At 41.1% G+C, this 7,500-nt stretch overlaps 1 long non-coding RNA gene across 2 annotated transcripts in view; it reads right to left on the bottom strand.

Annotated features, from left to right (window-relative positions):
* The window catches only part of LOC135106513 (uncharacterized), a 120,514-nt gene that overhangs the window by 82,723 nt on the left and 30,291 nt on the right, over window positions 1-7,500 (bottom strand). The gene's annotated exons all lie outside the window — the stretch shown is intronic.

Here is a 7,500-nt window from a genome sequence, read left to right as displayed (position 1 = left end):
AACAGACGCAGTACCAGAATGAACAAATGAAAAAAAAGCAATATAAAAAAATCCAATCAAATAAGATGAGAAAGACAATGAAAAAGAAAATCTGAGAGAAAAAAAGGATGAAAAGAAAAGAGACGAGGTAAAGAGAAAAATATGACACGATGATGACTGAAAAGAAAACGGCAAGAAGAAATACGGAGAAAAGAAAGGTAAAGGCGACCACGGAAGAATCTGCGAAGAGTAGGAGGAGGAGGAGGAGGAGGAGGAGGAGGAGGAGGAGGAGGAGGAGGAGAACGAAGAGGACGTATGCATGGAGACGGAATAAGTGCGCCAGAGAGAGAGAGAGAGAGAGAGAGAGAGAGAGAGAGAGAGAGAGAGAGAGAGAGAGAGAGAGAGAGAGAGAGAGAGAGAGAGAGAGAGGCGACATTACCATACCTGCGGGGATGTCTTGCCGCCCCCTGCAGGGAACACCTCGTTACTGAAGACATAATGATGGCCTCCTCCCGCGCCGCCAGCAGGAGACGCCAGAGAGAGAGAGAGAGAGAGAGAGAGAGAGAGAGAGAGAGAGAGAGAGAGAGAGAGAGAGAGAGAGAGAGAGAGAGAGAGAATAAAAGCCAATGACAATCTAAAAAAAAAAAAGAAAAGACACCGAGCGACTCAGACCCAATGGGAAAATAGAATCCGGCCTTCTCTCTCTCTCTCTCTCTCTCTCTCTCTCTCTCTCTCTCTCTCTCTCTCTCTCTCTCTCTCTCGCGTTTACAGTCACTCCAAAACCCGGATTCCTCAACCTTCCAGTTTCATTTTCTCCTCGCCTAAACGGACCCCTTGGCGAGGCGCGGGCGGAGGGAGACTGCGATATAAATTCAAGTCCACGCCAGAATATACGTATCTTTTCCCCGCCCACGCCGCCCCCCATCACCCCATTACCCGCCCCCTTCACCCATCACCACTCCCCTTTACTCTCTCCACCAGCCCATGTCTCGTTCCTTTCCTCAATTATCCACCCCCTTTACCCATCTCTATCCCCTTCACTCGCCCACACCTCACCCCCATTTCTCTCCCTTCACTCTCCTGTACACGCTTGTTTTCTTGTCTTGCTCCCCTTACTCTCTTCTCTTCCTTTTATCTTCCTTTATCTGTCTGTCCACGCTTCGTTCTCTTTTTCTCTCTTTTATCATACCATTCTAGTCTTCTCTTCCCTTTCTCCCTTTATTCGTCCTCCTCTAGTCCTCTTTATCTGTAGTCCTGTTTCTTTCCGTCTATTTTAGTCCTCCTTTTCCTCGTTCACTCTTATCTAGTTCTCCCTTTGCAAGTTTCCCTCTTTCCCTCCCTAATTTTTCCCTTTTTTCCCGTCCATTCCCAATGCATTCCTCCATTCCCGCTTCAAACTGTTCCCCATTTATGCCTGCCACCAACATTACTCTCTCACTCTCCCTTTCCTCTGTCTATTCTGTCTCTTACCACTAGTTCCCCTTTTTCTGTATCACGCTTGTTCTTTAACCCTTTCTCTGCATAACTCTTTCCCTTTGTTTCCAGTCACTCCTCCTCCTCCTCCAACAGACGGAGAGAGAGAGAGAGAGACAAAAAAGTTAAATTGATAATATAGACTGAAAGACAGCCAAACACAAAGGCAAATTAATAGATAGACAGAATAACAGAAAGAAAGACAGATTAATAGCTAGATAGACAGACAAAGACAGATTAATAAATAGACTGACAGAATGACTGATAGACGGAAAGACAAACATACGCTCACCTATCCCCAGTCACCAGCCTCTTTGCTCTCAGATAGACAGATGGACAGGAAATTATAAAGAGGAGGAGAAACATGCAGTTAAAATATGAAGAGTGAAGGACAGATAGACAGACAGAAAAAGGTAAGCACATAGAAATATATTTGCTTAGAGGAATTTGTGTATGTCTGTGAGAGAGAGAGAGAGAGAGAGAGAGAGAGAGAGAGAGAGAGAGAGAGAGAGAGAGAGAGAGAGAGAGAGAGAGAGAGAGAGAGAGAGAATATATTTGGGATGGTAAAAGTAAATAGTAAGTAAATAGATACTGTAAAATTGCTCCACACACACACACACACACACACACACACACACACACACACACACACACACACACACACGCTCTATACAATCCAGAGCAATATTACATCCATCCAATAACAGCAACAGCAACAACAACAACAACAACAACAACAACAATAACAAATCCCGCGGAATATGGACCGCCACTCCATCTCCTCCCACTCGACTTCTCTTCCTCCTCCTCCTCCTCCTCCTCCTCTTCCCAGATTCCTACAATACTGACCAGGCCGAGACCCATTCCTAAACGCCTCTTCCGCCTCGTTGGTTTCCCTACAGAGAGGAATTTTGGAGGAGAGAGAGAGAGAGAGAGAGAGAGAGAGAGAGAGAGAGAGAGAGAGAGAGAGAGAGAGAGAGAGAGAGAGAGAGAGAGAGAGAATGAACTATATATTCCATCGACAATACAATAGCGAAGCAGTTAAAGAAAATGGGCGGCGTGTGATGAAGGGGAGTCTCCCTTAAAATGACACACCCGAGGAAGCCAAGGGAGAAAATGGGAGAAGGGGAGGTTATTAATGGGGCGGAAAAGAAACATATATATAATAGTAAAAAATAATAATAACTTACGAAGGGAGAGAGAGAGAGAGAGAGAAAAAAAGAACTATGAGAGTAACAAAATATCAAACGAACCATAAATAATGAAATAATGAAAGAAAGAGAAAAAAAATACAAATGAAAACAGAAAAGCGAACGGGATAATTAGACATTGTATTGCGTCATTTATCATTCCCACTCCCCCTTCCCCCTCCCCCTCCCTCGCCACTCTCCCTCTCCCTCTCCCTTTGGTTCCGCGGTGATGTTTAATTAATACTTATATTCATTCCACACATGAGGGAGGAAAAAAACATTAAAAAAACATATTTCCATTCGTGTATTTCCGTTACCAGAGAGAGAGAGAGAGAGAGAGAGAGAGAGAGAGAGAGAGAGAGAGAGAGAGAGAGAGAGTGGGGTTTAACTGTTCAAAACTTAATATTCCTAAAGAGAGAATCATAAAAGAAAAACAGTAAATCTCTCTCTCTCTCTCTCTCTCTCTCTCTCTCTCTCTCTCTCTCTCTCTCTCTCTCTCTCTCTCTCTCTCTCTCTCTCTCTCATCAGCATAAAAAGGAAAGTCTGTTCGAGTATTGCAATATTTTGGGTATTAGTTTCATCTCTTTTAGCAAAACTTGGATGAATTCTCTAATATATTGCTGCAAAGTGTTCTCTCTTAAATTTATTACCATTGTCGGATCGTGTGTGTGTGTGTGTGTGTGTGTGTGTGTGTGTGTGTGTGTGTGTGTGTGTGTGTGTGTGTGTGTGTGTGTGTGTCTGTGTGTGTGTGTGTTTCCTCTTCTTAATTGTAAAAATATATTAATGTATATAAGAAAATACTAATTCTCTCTCTCTCTCTCTCTCTCTCTCTCTCTCTCTCTCTCTCTCTCTCTCTCTCTCTCTCTCTCTCTCTCTCTCTCTCTCTCTCTCTCTCTCTCTCTCCACATTCTCAGTCTGTTCCTGGCTCATCAGTTTGTCTTTACTCACTCCGTCTCCATTACTTTTTCTCTCTCTCTCTCTCTCTCTCTCTCTCTCTCTCTCTCTCTCTCTCTCTCTCTCTCTCTCTCTCTCTCTCTCTCTCTCTCTCTCTCACGCAGGCAGCACTGTCAGGTGATGGTGGGACCCAAGAAAACTCTTACGTGTCTTACTGTTTCTGATCCACCTCTGAGGGAAACACACTGAGGGAGGGAACAACAATGAGTAGTGGAAACCTTTATAATTAATGCAAAGATCAGTTTCGAGGCAGCTAAAGGTGGATTTCGTGACACCATAATTCTTGTCCTCAGACTTTGCATGATCCGTTTGGCTGTTCTCTCTAGCGGCTGGCAACTCAGTAGGCCTATTTATTTTTTATTTTTTTTTTTTTTTTTTTGCAAAGTCAGTGGGCCTTTTTTGGCAACTCAGTAGGCCTATTTTTTTTTGCCTTGAGCACCTCTTACATAAAATAAATAAATAAATAAATAAATAAATAAATAAATAAATATATAAAATACTATGCAGATTCTCACTATGCAAACCTAACCCACGCATATAACGAGAACTAAACTGTACTTGAGATTCATAACACAGGATTTGTGATTAAAGATATATACATTTTTTTTTTCTTTTTGTCTTCAATAACTATATTACTGAAGGCAAGCACACATGACCCGTGATAAGAATAAATTGTCTTTTTTTTTTTTTTTGTCTCCTATAACTCAAGGTCCAATTTTGTGATCACCTGTCATGTCTTCCTATGCACCTGTTTGTAAATAGTTAGGAGGTACAGAACTCTTCTCCTTCCTATGACTTGAACTCTTTTTAGCATGGAGGAGATTTCAAGACACTTCTTCTCCAGATATGATTATTCTTTTCACCTTTCTTGTTAAAACTTAAACCTCAGCGGCCCTTTTTTTTTTTTTTTCACTCCTGTTATTGCCCTTGGTCAGCACCCCTCTTGGCGCACGGGAAAACAAAATACTCCCTACAAACTACTGAAACAAGAAAACAGAATATGCTCATTTGTACATTTCCCTTTCATCTTGCGTGTATAGAAATGACCAAACATAGAAAAAAAAAATGTATGAAAGGGTGGACATGAGGGGAAAAATGTCAAGGTAAAACTAACAAATGGAAATAATTGAAAAGAGTGAAAGAAAGTTGAAATAAAAGTACTTCTTGATACACTGAGGGACGGAAAGGAAAATTATGCTGCAGTAGTAAAGTTTGTGACCACGACAAGGAGGAGGAGGAGGAGGAGGAGGAGGAGGAGGAGGAGGAGGAGGGAGGAAAGGCGCAGAGCAGAGGGAGGAAATCTCAGAGGAAAGTAAGTAGTCTCTCTGAGGAAACTTGTGGTGGTGGAGGAAACTTTTTTGGCGAGTGGAGGGAAGAGAGGAGATGCAAGGTGACATAAATAAACAAACAAATATAAACAAAAAAAATATATGCATCATGAAGGTTTGTCCGCACGAGAGAGAGAGAGAGAGAGAGAGAGAGAGAGAGAGAGAGAGAGAGAGAGAGAGAGAGAGAGAGAGAGAGAGAGAGAGAGAGAGAGAGAGAGAGAGAGAGTTGGTGGGGCATAAAATTCACTACCATTATGGGAAACTTGCTTCTTCTGTGCATTGTGAGGCAGAGTGCAGTGTTGTGTTGGAGGAGGAGGAGGAGGAGGAGGAGGAGGAGGAGGAGGAGGAGGAGGAGGAGGAGGAGGAGAAGAAAAACAACAACAAAAGAAAAAAGAAGAAGAAGAAGAAGAAGAAGAAGAAGAAGAAGAAGAAGAAGAAGAAGAAGAAGAAGAAGAAGAAGAAGAAGAAGAAGAAGAAGAAGAAGAAGAAGAAGAAGAAGAAGAAGAAGAAGAAGAAGAAGAAGAAGAAGAAGAAGAAGAAGAAGAAGAAGAAGAAGAAGAAGAAGAAGAAGAAGAAGAAGAAGAAGAAGAAGAAGAAGAAGAAGAAGAAGAAGAAGAAGAAGAAGAAGAAGAAGAAGAAGAAGAAGAAGAAGAAGAAGAAGAAGAAGAAGAAGAAGAAAAAAGAAACATAAGTTATAGAGGAAAAGAAGAAAAAACAAGAAAAAAGAAAAAGAAAAAGAAAATAAAGAAAAAGTAGAACGAAGAGCGAAGAAGGAAGAGCTGCAAAAATTGTGAAAAGGGAAAAGAAAATATGAATAGAAAAACATTCTTCACGAAAAGGAAAAAAGAAAAAAAAATGAAAAATGAAAAAAAAAGAAGAAACAGACACACCTTTAATAAAGAACAAAAACAACAATAGACGTAAACACAGCACAGGATAATACAAACAACAAACAAACAAACAAACAAACAAACAAACAAACAAACAAACAAACACATGAAAGAAAAAAATGAAATCCCTTTTAAAATTCAATAAAAAAATCATCAAACGGAAAAAAAAGTTGGAAATACAAAAAAATATAATAGGATTCTTTTTTCTTTCATTTTTTTTTTTTTAACCTCCTCCCTCCCGCCCTCCCCCAAAGTGAAGGTAAATCGTGGGCCTTTTGGCGACCAACCTTCCATCACAGACAATTCCCGGGACAACCTCAGGGACGAAATCTTTGAAATAAAAGCGAGATTATGCCTGGTTTTATTATCATTATTTCACCTTAATGGTCTCTCTCTCTCTCTCTCTCTCTCTCTCTCTCTCTCTCTCTCTCTCTCTCTCTCTCTCTCTCTCTCTCTCTCTCAAAAGAAGTTACATAGAGAAAAATGCAGAATAGACCAATTATTAAAAGCAGAAACAACTTAAATGCCTCTCAAAATTCCCTTTACATTTTTTAAAACAAGATAATATTCACGTAAGAATGACAATGAAAACAAAACAAAAAAGATGAATGAACAATTACAGTAAAAAGAAAAAAAATAATACTCCAATCTTTCCTTCCTTTTATTATTATTATTATTACTATTTTTTTTTTTACTTTCTTTGCAAATAAAGTCACACAAACAAGACGTCCCACCAACACACACACACACACACACACACACACAGGTACATGACTTTCTATTCTATACGTGCTCAGGTATTCAAAATTCCAAGTGTCAAAATATTGTATAGAATTACGAGGAAAAAAAAAGGAGGGAAAGAGGAAAAAAAAAAAATGGTGCTCCTTCTTTCTTTACTTTCAGGACCAATAAGAAATTCCCTTTGGTGCATCAGTGTCTTGAGGAGAGAGAGAGGGAGAGGGAGAGGGATGGGGGGAGAGAGGGAGAGGGAGAGAGGGAGAGGAAGGAAAGGAAATAAAGGGTAGAAGAAAGTAAACGGGATTAGGAAGAGCAAAAGGAGGAGGAAGATACACGCCTCTCTCTCTCTCTCTCTCTCTCTCTCTCTCTCTCTCTCTCTCTCTCTCTCTCTCTCTCTCTCTCTCTCTCTCTCTCTCTCTCTCTCTCCCCCTCTGCTACATGTTTCCACCCGACAAACCTTTTCCTCGCTCATCTCAGGTTGCGTGTGTGTGTGTGTGTGTGTGTGTGTGTGTGTGTGTGTGTGTGTGTGTGTGTGTGTGTGTGTGTGTGTGTGTGTGTGTGTGTGTGTGTGTGTGTGTGTGTGTGTGTGTGTGTGTGTGTGTGTGTGTGTGTGTGTGTGTGTGTGTGTGTGTGTGTGTGTGCTTACTTTAATGGTTGCACAAACAAACACACGGAAAAGCAAACACACCCAAGAGAGAGAGAGAGAGAGAGAGAGAGAGAGAGAGAGAGAGAGAGAGAGAGAGAGAGAGAGAGAGAGAGAGAGAGAGAGAGAGAGAGAGAGAGAGAGAGAGAGAGAGTTGCACACATCGATAATTGAAGCGTAAATCTAGCGATATTTAACTTGACTTGTGTACAGAAAGAGAGAGAGAGAGAGAGAGAGAGAGAGAGAGAGAGAGAGAGAGAGAGAGAGAGAGAGAGAGAGAGAGAGAGAGAGTCCATAACACTAGA

This window comes from Scylla paramamosain, chromosome 13, assembly GCF_035594125.1.
Source record: "Scylla paramamosain isolate STU-SP2022 chromosome 13, ASM3559412v1, whole genome shotgun sequence".
Classification (NCBI taxonomy): Eukaryota; Metazoa; Arthropoda; class Malacostraca; order Decapoda; family Portunidae; genus Scylla; species Scylla paramamosain.
The sequence above is the reverse complement of the archived record's forward strand: the minus strand, read 5'-3'. Positions and strand labels throughout refer to the sequence as shown.